We start from the raw sequence: 13,089 nt of genomic DNA on the forward strand, positions 1-13,089 counted from the left end.
GCCCTATTTCATCCAATTCTGTCATTTCTATTCCTTTCTCCCTCATGCACTTGTCTAGTTTCCTCTTAAATGCACCTTTACTATTCCCGGTGGTATTGAGGGTTTTTAAGCTCGGTGGTTTAAATTTGTAATTTTCTATTTGAAGCCATCACTGAAGCAGATTCCTAAATTCCTTTGACGTGGGATTCAGTGGTTTTTTGATACTCACCACACACAACAAAGAGGTTTCTCTTCAACCTCTGTCCATTTTTTTGTGATTAATTTACATTTCTGGTCCTTTGAGTAATCTCCCACACAAACAGAAACCTCTTCTTGCATCTACCCTATGAAACATGCATGCTGATATCACCTTGGAAACACCTTGCTTTGTTATCCATTTTCTACAAAGTTGTTGTAGACCACCCCACACTCAAGCCCACCCTCACTCACCCACAAAAACTCTTTCCTGATCTCAATGAGATGGCGTCTCTCCACATATCTTGTCAAATCTTTCAATGTTAAATACTTAAGCTAGATCAACCCTAACTCTTTCATATTTAAGGCAGTGTAAGCCCATTCTATGCAATCTGTCCTTGTAACCTAACACCCTAAACCCTGACAACAATCTGATATGTCTACACTGCAGTCTCAACTCACAGTATTTCCTTCCTAAAGAACAGTGAATTCAGGAAGGGATACCCTGGGTGGGCTCCATCCAGAATATATGCAAATGAATTTTTAACTTCCTCACTTTCTTTAACCCAGATCTCTTGGAGCAAAGGCAAACAATTAGGATTGTCCAAGGTTGTCAAAGGTGCTATACAAATGCAAGATTTTTCACACATTCTGTATTCTTAAACCGTTCATTATAATCTTATAATTTATGAACTTGTTTAAATTCCTAAATTAGGAACAGGAGGAGGCCATTCATTCCCTTGTTCTGCCATTCCGTTTCAATTATGGGTGAACTCCATTTACCACGCGGTTCTGTAACCATTAATAACTTAACCAACAAAAGGATGTGGAGAGAATGTTTCCCTTCTTGGGGGAATTGAGAACTAGGAGGGCACTGTTTTAAAATAATGGTTGTCCATTTAAAATGGAGCTGAGGAAGAATGTCCTTTCCCTGTTGGTATTTGGAATCCTCTTCCCAGCCAGCAGCAGTGGGTGGGTCTTTGAATTTATTCAAGGCTGAGTTACTCTGTGTTTTGATTGACAAGGAAGTCAAAGATTATAGGCCACCGACAAGAAGGTGTGGTTGAGACCACAACACATTAGCCATAATCTTACTGGCACCGAAGCAGGCTCAAGGGGCTGAATGGCCTCATCCTGCCCGTATATCTTATGTTGTTTTGTTATTATTAACATTTTCCCAACCACAAGCTTTGCTTTCTTTGGCTTAATGTTTAATCATACTTTCTTCTCAACAACTAATCGTGATAAATTGCCGTATCAATGTGTCTCATTCAGTGTTGGTTTGTTACTTGTCATGGTGTAGTTACATGCTGTAGCCATCAGGTGACTCGTTTTCTGAGATTTCTGCCAATTCTGTTGCCATTTTGGCAAAAGCTTGTATTCATCAATGAGCCTGACCCTGAACCGACAGCAGATATTTTGAAAATGGTAACTGAGTAAAAGACGTTATTAACATTTAATCTAGAGGCAGGAAGAGTAATCTGACCCCTCCCAGCTCCACAAACCCCCTGCTGCCAGGATCCTTGTGGCTTGAATAGGGTGCTGTACACCAGGGCTGCATCTGACCAATGCAAGATTAGTTAAATGATATTTATTTGCAAAGTTCCACATGTTACCTATTCGAATGGGTATCAGGTGAATGTGTGAGATTACTGAGCATTGATGGTGCATATATACCATAACATATAAATTAAATATATATATATATATGTGACTGTTTTCGAGAACATAGGATCTTGATCAGATGGGCCAATGGGCCAAGAAGTGGCAGATGGAGTTTAATTTAGATAAATGTGAGGTGCTGCATTTTGGAAAGGCAAATCAGGGTAGGACTTAAACACTTAATGGTAAGGTCCTAGGGAGTGTTGCTGAACAGAGATCTTGGAGTACAGGTTTAAAGATCCTTCAAGGTGGAGTCACAGGTAGATAGGATAGTGAAGAAGGCATTTGGTATGCTTTCCATTATTAGTCAAAGCACTGAGTACAGCAGCTGGGAGGTCAGGACATTATAGGCTGTACAGGACATTGGTTAGGCCACTTTTGGAATATTGCATGCAATTCTGGTCTCCTTCCTATCAGAAGGATGTTGTGAAACTTGAAAGGGTTCAGAAAAGATTTACAAGGATGTTGCCAGGGTTGGAGGGTTTATGCTATTGGAAGAGGCTGAACAGGCTGGGGCTGTTTTCCCTGGAGTGTCGGAGGCTGAGGGGTGACCTGAGGTTTATAAAATTATGAGGGGTATGGATAGGATAAATCGACAAAGTCTTTTCCCTGGGGTCGGGGAGTTTAGAACTAGAGGGCATAGGTTTAGGGTGAGAGGGAAAAGATTGAAAAGAGACCTTAGGAGCAACCTTTCACACAGCGGGTGGTGCGTGTATGGAATGAGCTACTGGAGGAAGTGTTGGAGGCTGGTACAATTGCAGCATTTAAAAGGCATCTGGATGGTTATATGAATAGGAAGGGTTTAGAGGGATATGGGCCAAGTGCTGGCAAATGGTCAGCAGGGATGAGTGGAACTGAAGGGTCTGTTTCCGTTGCTGTACGTCTCTATGACTCGGTAAGTAGCACGAGGCCATTCAGCCTCTCAAACCTGCACTACCACTTCTCTCCACATTCCTGTCTGCAGCCCATTAACCCATGACTCTATTTTAATTCAAAAATGTGTTGACCTCATCCATGAATATATTCAATAACCCAGTCTCCACTGCTGTCAAAGGTAGAGAATTACAAAGTATAATTTTTTTAAAAAGTCTGTAAATGCTTTTTCTTGTGCATTCAACAGGACAGTTTGCAATAATACCATCGAAAACAGGAGCAGGAGTAGACCATTCACCCCATTGATCCCATTTTGGCATTCAACATGATCTTGACCGATACTCTATCTCTACGCTATATTTTCACTCTCTCCACATAATCCTTGACACCTTTAACCTTTAGATTTCTATTTCTTTCTTAAATATATTCAGTGACTTCACCTCCACAGCCTTCTGCAGTAAAGAATTCCACAGGATCACTACCCTCTGAGTGAAGAAATCACTTCTCAGTTCAGTCTGGAATGGCCTTCCTATATTCTGTGACCCTGAACCCTCTTCCCTCCCCCCCCCCCCCCCCCCCCCCACAAAGTCAGGAGAAACATTATTCCTGCATTCAAGAAGATTCCTTCTCATTTTTCCAAACTCCAGTGAATGCAGGTCCAGTTGAACCAAACCCTGCTCATACAACAAACCTGTCATCTCAGGAATCAGTCTTTGCTGCACTCCCTCTACACCAAGTACGTCTTTTCTTGGGTAACAAGACCAAAACAGCACACAGTACACCCTGTTGTAGTCTCATCATGGCTTACTACAGCTGCAGTTAATGCTTCCTTGCTCCAGTACTCAAGGCCATCACACCATTTGCCTTTCTGACTGCACAGTGTGTCAGCATGCTTGTTTTTAATGCCTGTTATACAAAGTCATTAAGTTCTCGTTGACAATCAACACTTGCCAATCTATCGCTATTTAGGTAATACCCTACCATTCTGTTTTTCCGACTAAAATGAACAACTTTACACTCATTATCTGTGTGACTCTATAGATTCTGCCGTACATTTGCTCACTCACTCAACCTGTCTAAATCATCCTAGCTCTTCTTTACATCCTCCTCACTACACACAATCTCACCTAGATTTGTGCCATTAGCACAATCAGTTCCACTATAACATGATTATAGAGAAACCACGCTTTAGAAACCATGTTTAAAGTGTTGGTGCTGTAATTGCATTATAGCCAACACACATTTGAAAAGTTTGTTCTGTAGAAACTGTCCCCAGTTTGTCAATCACATTACAGCGAATTCACATTGACGAAATGGGTGTCATAACAGAATGATCTATACTACAAATGGCTTCCTCATGCAAACACAACATATATTGTGAATAACTGGTGTTCATGCACTGATGCCTATGCTATCCCACTTGTCTGTCTTACACTCCAAAAATGACCCATTTATTTATGCTCTGTTTCCTGTCTGTTAACTAACTCCCAATCCATGCCAGTATATTATCCCAAATCTTGTGAGCTTTGATTTTGCCAGCTAACCACTGATGTGGAAGCTTTATCAAAAGCTTTCTGACAAACCAAATACGTCACATCCAGGGCTCTCTCTCTATACTACGAGTTATGAGCTCAAAGAACTCCAATAGGTTTGTTAAATAGCATTTCTCTTTCATAAATCCATGTTGACCTTGTATAATCCTGAATATTAATGCAGGTCGTTATGCTATAACATTTGTTTCATTAACGCAAATTCGCTGTAAAACAACTGACAAATTTGGGATACTGTTTCTAAAGCACAAATTTTTAAAGCATGTATTAATTATAATGTGACTCTGACTGCATTAGATTAAATGGTGCTGTTATTATGTGATTTTCTCATAACACGGGATTGCACAAGAATGGAACTACCGCATTACGGCAGAACTGACTGTACAAGGAGAAAACCAATATCTCTACTGCATGAGAAGAGAGTGTTGATTGATCAGCAAGCGAACCCGTGATTATTCAGAGCATTGCCCTGAGAAATGACCCAGCAACTGGCCACCCCCTGTCTTGTTGAAGTGAAATAGACACAATGTGTGGAGGTACTCTTTCTGTCTATAAAGAACGGCGCCACATGTATTCATAACTTCCAGCACACACAAGTGCACCACATTAGAAGCCCAATGGATAATCCTAAATTCATTGTCACACTCAGGGTTATCCAGCAACTGCTGTCCATTTGCAGAATTGCATTAATGTTGAACATTGTGAAGTGTCCAATGTGGCTGGTTGAATACAGGCAGTACCTAGATTGTTGCAAAGAACAATTTGCTGTTTGATAGGTTGGCTGGTCTTTGAGAAGTACAGCCAACCTACTTGGTATCACACTGGCACTGAATGTTGTATACATCAGTCAGGCCAAAACTGTGTTGCACTTGCATGTGCTGGAAGCTACATATTTGAATATACAGAACCCTGTTCTTTGCAAACAGAAATAGCATGTTCATATACTGAATCTGTTTCAATTAAACAAATTAGATGGCAACAATTTGCTACTTCATTTCTGAGGCCAATGCCCTGAGCAATCAGATCCAATCTGCCTGATTTAAAATTTAAACAAAGCTTGGCAGTTAATTGTCAATCAGCATTAATGGTGCATTCTACATGGCAATACCTCCACCAGATAGAGTCCACTCGCCAATCATAGAGTCATAGAGCTGTACAGCATGGAAACAGATCCTTCGGTCCAACCTGTCCATGCCGACCAGATAGCCCAACCCAATCTAGTCCCACCTGCCAGCACCCGGCCAATATCCCTCCAAACCCTTCCTATTCATATACCCATCCAAATGTCTTTTAAATGCTGCAATTGTAACAGCCTCCATCACTTCCTCTGGCAGCTCATTCCATACACGCACCACCCTCTGCATGAAAAAGTTGCCCCTTAGGTCTTTTTTATATCTTTCCCCTCTCACGGTCACACAGTGGTTAGCACTGCTGCCTCACAGCTCCGGAGACCCGGGTTCAATTCCCGTCTCAGGCGACTGACTGTGTGGAGTTTGCACATTCTCCCCATGTCTGCGTGGGTTTCCTCCGGGTGCTCCGGTTTCCTCCCACAGTCCAAAGATGTGCAGGTCAGGTGAATTGGCCATCCTAAATTGCCCGTAGTGTTAGGTAAGGGGTCGATGTAGATGTAGGGGTATGGGTGGGTACTTGTTGGGCCGAAGGGCCTGTTTCCACACTGTAAGTAATCTAATCTAATCTAATCTAATCTAATCACCCTAAACCTATGCCCTCTAGTTCTGGACTCCCCGACCCCAGAGAAAAGACTTTGCCTATTTACCCTATCCATGCACCTCACAATTTTGTAAACCTCTATAAGGTCACCCCTCAGCCTACGACGCTCCAGGATAAACAGCCCCAGCCTGTTCAGCCTCTCCCTGTAGCTCAGATCCTCCAACCCTGGCAACATCCTTGTAAATCTTTCCTGAACCCTTTCAAGTTTCACATCATCTTTCCGATAGGAAGGAGACCAGAACTGCACGATATTCGAACAGTGGCCTAACCAATGACCTGTATAGCCGCAACGTGACCTCCCAACTCCTGTACTCAATACGCTGACCAATAAAGGAAAGCATACCAAACGCCTTCTTCACTATCCTATCTACCTGCGACTCCACTTTCAAGAAGCTCTGAACCTGCACTCCAAGGTCTCTTTATCCAGCAACACCCCCTAGGATCTTACCATTAAGTGTATAAGTCCTGCTAAGATTTGCTTTCTCAAAATGCAGCATTAGTACTCTTCTCTCATGGAGTATAAATGTTGGCTTACATCTCAAATGGGTATTTTTGTGAATTGTGATGAGTGCAAAATTAAAAGCTTTGATTAAATGTGCTTTTTATCAGCAATATTCAAATTCTGTCTTACCATGAGAAATCCAACCCTTTAAGAGAAACATTTCTCCCAATTTCCATCTTAAATGAGACACTGAAACTGTGCCCCTAGATTCTAGATTCAACCACAAGAGCCCACATCTTCTCAGCATCAGTTTTGCCAAGACCCTTGAGAAGAACAAGGGTTAAATTTCCAAATTCAGTGGGCATTGGCACAGCCTTCTTAAACTTTCCTTATAAAATAACCCAGGAAACAACCATTTGAACATTTCTGTGAACTGCTTCCAAAGCCCATATATCACTTCTTATATCCCTGTGTGGTGCCTGTGCCTTTTTGTAGATTCTTCTTTCATCATCATTTCCTAATTTACTCCATGTTCTGGAACTGTGGCTGGGGATAGAAACTGTAGCACACACGTATTGACCACTGGGGAAATGGAATATAATCTCTGTCCAACTGTGAGCAACTTGACCCAACAGCATCAAAGTGATGGACGGCTTGAGATCATACGCACAATCTTGGGGATGTGACTCAGGGTGCTGTGGACATCCACGGTTGTATTTTTACACCCCACCGTCCAAAGCTCTGCCCTTTCTTTCCTCTGGCATTTATTCTAGACTTGCGGTTAAGAGGGGAGGTGATGGCCCAGTGATATTATTGTGAGACTGTTAATTCAGAGACCCAGGATTTGAAATCCACCACGGCAGATGATAGAATTTGAACTCTAAGAATCTGGAATTAAGAGTCTAACGATGACCATGAATCCATTGTTAATTTTTGGGAAAAGCCCATTTGGGCTGGCTGTGCTTTTCCAGCACCTCACTCTTTGACTTAGGCCAGGACCAGGCAAGGATTTCCTATGTGTGACTCCAGACCCAGAGCAATGTGGTTGACTCTTAACTATCCTCTGGGGCATTAGGAATGGGCAATAAATGCTGGCCCCGACAGCAATGCCTCTCCCTATGAATGAACTTTAAAAAAGACTGCTTGCTGCCCAGTGACTTTGCTGTGCACACAGTTCTGGTCTCTCTACTCTCCGGAATCTCCTTGCAATCCTGTTCCTGTCGGTCTGCTCTAGCAAAGAGAAAGATATGTCCATTTGATCCACTCTGCTCCCTTCTGTAGAAGCTATCATGGCAACAACAGAGAGGGGCAGTGCCCTGAGGCAAGATATGAGATGCTTAGGAGATCCTTAATGTGCAATCAGTGTTAGTGGCCCTCCCTCACCAATCTGGTTTGAACTTCAATCTCCATTTGAAAGTTAAAGATTTGCGTTGTGTTTTGTTCAGAAATTATGCTCTGACAGGGGTGTCGGGAAAACTATCTGTCTGGATGATGGGACTTATGATCTAGCTCACTGTAGTTACGACAGCAGCTGCCCAGGCAGAAGAAACCTCCTTGGATCATACCTTATTTAAACTGATTTAACACCTCTGCTCAAACAGCAGGGGAGAGAAACCTCAGATATGTTCTCGAGAGCATGTGTGCATTAGGTTCTCTGTTGAGTCATTGTGAGGCTTGTGTCTTTCAGTCAGTAGGTTGACCAAGCACTCCCGTGACTCACTGTCAGCCTGTCCATGTTTCCAAATCCAGGGCCAACCATAGCCTGGGCAAAATAGGTCCTAACCATGAATTCCGTCCTGTCTGTAAGGATGGGACAGGAGAATTGTGGTAAAGGAAGAATTAGCACTAACCTGGCTATGATGGGCCAAATGGTCTCTCTCTCTCTCTCTCTCTCTCTCTCTCTCTCTCTCTCTGTACCATTCTTTGATGATTATGGGCTCATGACTCTGGACCCACATCCTTCTGACTGCCCAGAAGGCACTGCTGTCCCTGACATCTGGTATTGGAATCTGTAACTTCATTTAAATACTGGTAAAAACAATGACTGCAGATGCTGAAAACCAAATACTGGATTAGTGGTGCTGGAAGAGCACAGCAGTTCAGGCAGCATCCAACGAGCAGTCCTGATGAAGAGCTTTTGCCCGAAACGTCGATTTCGCTGCTCGTTGGATGCTGCCTGAACTGCTGTGCTCTTCCAGCACCACTAATCCAGTATTCATTTAAATACTGCCTGGTCCATGCTGAGAGGATGGAGGGAGGGGCATTGGGAAGTGAGAGAGGCACTATTCATGATAGGTTTGTGGGGCAGGGGGACTGCCATCACCAGGGGTATGGCAGTCAATCATCATAGAGTTATTCAGCATGGAAACAGGCCCGCCCTTCAGTCCAGCCAGCCATGCCAAACATAATCCCAAACTAACCTAGTCCCACCTGCCTGCTCCTACCCCATATCCCTCCAAACCTTTCCTTTTCATGTACTTATTCAAATGTTTTTTAAACATTGTAACTGTACCCACATCCACCACTTCCTCAAGATTTCATTCCACACATGAACCAACCTCTGTGTAAAAAAAAATTGCCCTCATATGTTTTTTAAATCTCTCTCCACTCTCCTTAAAAATAACATTTTAACAAAGTGCTTTGAAATGCAGACTTTCATATTTCTGTGATATTTTTTACGTCTTGACCTATAATATATAATCTTTAATAATTATGTAATGAATGTTGCTGTGCTACCTTCGAGCTGCTTTGCTTTTGCTAGTGTGTGGGGTCACAATAATTTTCAGGGACTGAAGTCGTTTGGGGAACGATGACTTTGGGCTCAGTGCAGAGCAGGAAATGATGGAGGGATGAAGATCGAAGATACAGGCTGTGTCATAGTTGGAGGAATGCAGAGACCTCAGAGGGTTGTAGGGCTGTGGAGGTTAGCTTACATTGAGCAAAAGTGAAATACTGAGGCTGTTGGAAATCTGAAATTCAGAACCAAAAATTGCTGGAAACCCAATTCAGCTGGTTCTGTGGGGAGGCAGAAACAAAGTTAACGCTTCCGGTCAATGGTCTTTCAGAACTGGAAAAGGTGGGGGGGAGGAAACTGAACGTTGCATAAACGAGTTTGGAAATCAGAAGTGGGGATGGAAAAACAAAGGAAACGTGTGAAAGGATGGGAGGGGGAGGGGAGGGAAGCAGTAACTAAAATCCAAAAGGTATGATGCTGAAAGACACAAAGGGATAGCAATCTGATAGTACAGAATTTGAGTATTATTGAAAGGAGACATTTTGATGAAGCATGTATTTTGTACTCATCAGGGCATTTGCAAGGCTACAAATTTTAAGGGAAACCACATTTTGTATTGTTTGAGAACAGAATGCTGATTGGTTGGAGACGTTGACTCTGATTGTTGGTGACATTGTCATGGAGAATGTACCAGTTAGATGATGACTTACAATTAACTGCCAAATATTGTTTGAATTTAAACCAGGCAAATTGAATCTGATTGGTCAAAGTCCAAAATCACACGACACCAGGTTATAGTCCAAAAGGTTTATTCGAAACCACAAGCTTTCAGAGCACACCCCGTTTCTTCCTCAGGTGTCATGTGATTTTCGACTTTGTCCACCCCGGTCCAACACCAGCACTTGCTCATCTGATTGGGTCAAGGCATTGCTTTGAATAATTAAGCAAAGAATGATTATGCCTGTCTCAACTTATAAAATAGACAACAATGTGTGGAAATGTTCTTTCAGAAAACTGTGCTCTGTGCATCAATGTGTGTAGCTACCAGGATACACATCATCAAGTGAGCTACATCACCTCCCTCAATCAGAGTCCACATGTCAACAATCAGCATGCTCTTCTAACTCAGTATAAAATGTTCTGCCATTTTACATTTTTACTTCTTGTAAACTTCCTGATGAGTACAAGATGAAAATCTTCAGCAAAATGTTTTTTTTACAATAAAACTACAAAGGGGATGATAACGTGATAGATAAAGAAACAACTAGTTAGAACAGAACCATCATTCAGTCTCACTGTCTGAAAAAATGGGAGGGATGCTTATGATTTAAAGTTGTTGAATTAATCAAATATCCTTAGACAGCATGTTTCAAACCCACACCACTTCCACCTAAAAGGATAAAACCAGCAGACACATGGGAACATCACAACCTACAAGATTCCCTCCAAGCCCCTCACCATCCTGACTTGGAATTATATCGCCGTACCTTCAGTGTCACTGGGTCAGAATCCTGGCATTCCCTCCCTAAGGGATATTCTGGGTCGACCTACAGCACATGGACTGCAGCAGTTTAAGCAGACAGCTCAGCCGCACCATCTCAATGAGCAACTAGGGATGGGGCAGTAAACGCTGAGCCCGGCCAGAGGCACCCACATCCAAGTGAATTAAAAGACAGTTTGCTGTTGTGGCTGATAACGTGCCTAAAATGAGAAATGTTCCTCAAGATTATGTCTCTCTTTGTTTATATGAACATACAAAATAAGAGATACAGTTAGTAAGTTTTCAAATGACACCAAAATTGGAGGTGTAGTGGACAGCGAAGATGGTTACCTCAGATTACAACAGGATCTGGACCAGATGGGCTAATGGGCTGAGAAGTGGCAGATGGACTTTAATTCAGATAAATGCGAGGTGCTGCATTTTGGGAAAGCAAATCTTAGCAGGACTTATACACTTCATGGTAAGGTCCTAGGGAGTGTTGCTGAACAAAGGGACCTTGGAGTGCAGGTTCATAGCTCCTTGAAAGTGGAATCGCAGGTAGATAGGATAGTGAAGAAGGCGTTTGGTATGCTTTCCTTTATTGGTCAGAGTGTTGAGTACAGGACTGGATTAGTGGTGCTGGAAGAGCACAGCAGTTCAGGCAGCATCCAACGAGCAGCGAAATCAACGTTTCGGGCAAAAGCCCTTTTCCTTGTTGAGTACAGGAGTTGGGAGGTCATGTTGCGGCTGTACAGGACATTGGTTAGGCCACTGTTGGAATATTGCATGCAATTCTGGTCTCCTTCCTATTGGAAAGATGATGTGAAACTTGAAAGAGTTCAGAAAAGATGTACAAGGATGTTGCCAGGGTTGGAGGATCTGAGCTACAGGGAGAGGCTGAACAGGCTGGGGCTGTTTTCCATGGAGCATTGGAGGCTGAGGGGTGACCTTATAGAGGTTTACAAAATTATGAGGGGCATAGATAGGATAAATAGACAAAGTCTTTTCCCTGGGGTCGGGGAGTCCAGAACTAGAGGGCATAGGTTTAGGGTGAGAGGGGAAAGATATAAAAGAGACCTAACGGGCAACTTTTTCACGCAGAGGGTGGTACGTGTATGGAATGAGCTGCCAGAGGATGTGGTGGAGGCTGGTACAATTGCAACATTTAAGAGGCATTTGGATGGTTATATGAATAGGAAGGGTTTGGAGGGATATGGGCCGGGCGCTGGCAGATGGGACTAGATTGGGTTGGGACATCTGGTCGGCATGGATGGGTTGGACAGAAGGGTCTGTTTCCATGCTGTACATTTCTATGACTCTATGATTAAATTAGGTTGTTCAGCCCCTCAGGCCTACTTTGTCATTCAAGATCACAACTGATCACTTGTGTCCTCAACATCACATTCCTGCCTATCCCCTGATAACCATTGACTCCCTTGTTAATGAAAAATCTGTCTACCTCTGCCTTAAAATTACTTGGTGAGCCTGCCTGTCCCCACCTCCCCCCCCCCCCTCACCCACGCCACCCACCAGCCAATCCCCATCACCTCCCCCCCCCCCCCCCCCCCCAGTCCTGTAATATCGTAGTGATGAAAAGTGGGAGCTTTCTGTTACAGACAATCAGCAAGGTCATCTTTACAGTCAGGTAGAAATTTGAAAACCAACTTCTCAGATTTCTTGGGTTAGGGGTTAAAGAAAGCAGAAACCTTGTTACATGTCAAAGTCTCCCATCACTCCTTTCTTGACCTGCTGCCAGTGATAGAGTGAGATTTGTTTACTTTGCCATGGGAACCCAGGTCTCTGCCAGCTGGTGGCTTCCCATGTGTTGATGAGAGTTCACTATCTAATGGACTTAGTCATCTTCCTGGTAAAGGTCACTCCTCATGTTGACCACAATCAAAGATAGCAGCAAAGAGAAGCAGAGATTTCAAGTAACAAGAGGATAGATTTGCAGGGTTACAGGGTAAGGGTGCGGGAGGGGACTAGACAAGGTGCTGGTCCAGAAAGTTAGTGCAGATACGAAGAGTCGAATGGCCTCCTTCTGCATTGTAACTGTTCTATAATTCAAACAAACCAGTCGAGAGGACCAACGTCAATAGAGAAAATGAAAAAGGAAAAAATTAAGACAGAATTTTCTGGATGTAAATAATCAAAATATACAGAAATGGTTAAAGGTGACAGGACAAATTGATATGGCTTTTTTTTAGAAAAACATAATCATATGGTACCCTGTACTTTGTAAATTGAATATTAAAGCAAATAAGGTATGCTAATTATATATAGCACATTGCTTATGTCACAGCTAGCTTCTTATTTTTAATTCTGGACACCGCAACTGAGGAACAATGTTAAGGCATTGAAGAGGGGCACTTGAATGGTTTCAGGCATGAGGGATTTCTGTGAGGTGAAGAGACCACAGAAGCTGGGATTGCTCGCCTGAGAT

The 13,089-nt window shown here is 42.9% G+C and overlaps 1 protein-coding gene across 2 annotated transcripts in view; it reads left to right on the forward strand.

The window, feature by feature from the left end:
- LOC140485568 (uncharacterized protein C4orf54-like) overlaps window positions 1-13,089 on the forward strand; it is a 30,938-nt gene that overhangs the window by 12,059 nt on the left and 5,790 nt on the right. The gene's annotated exons all lie outside the window — the stretch shown is intronic.

Source organism: Chiloscyllium punctatum, chromosome 14 (genome assembly GCF_047496795.1).
Source record: "Chiloscyllium punctatum isolate Juve2018m chromosome 14, sChiPun1.3, whole genome shotgun sequence".
In the NCBI taxonomy this organism is placed as follows: domain Eukaryota; kingdom Metazoa; phylum Chordata; class Chondrichthyes; order Orectolobiformes; family Hemiscylliidae; genus Chiloscyllium; species Chiloscyllium punctatum.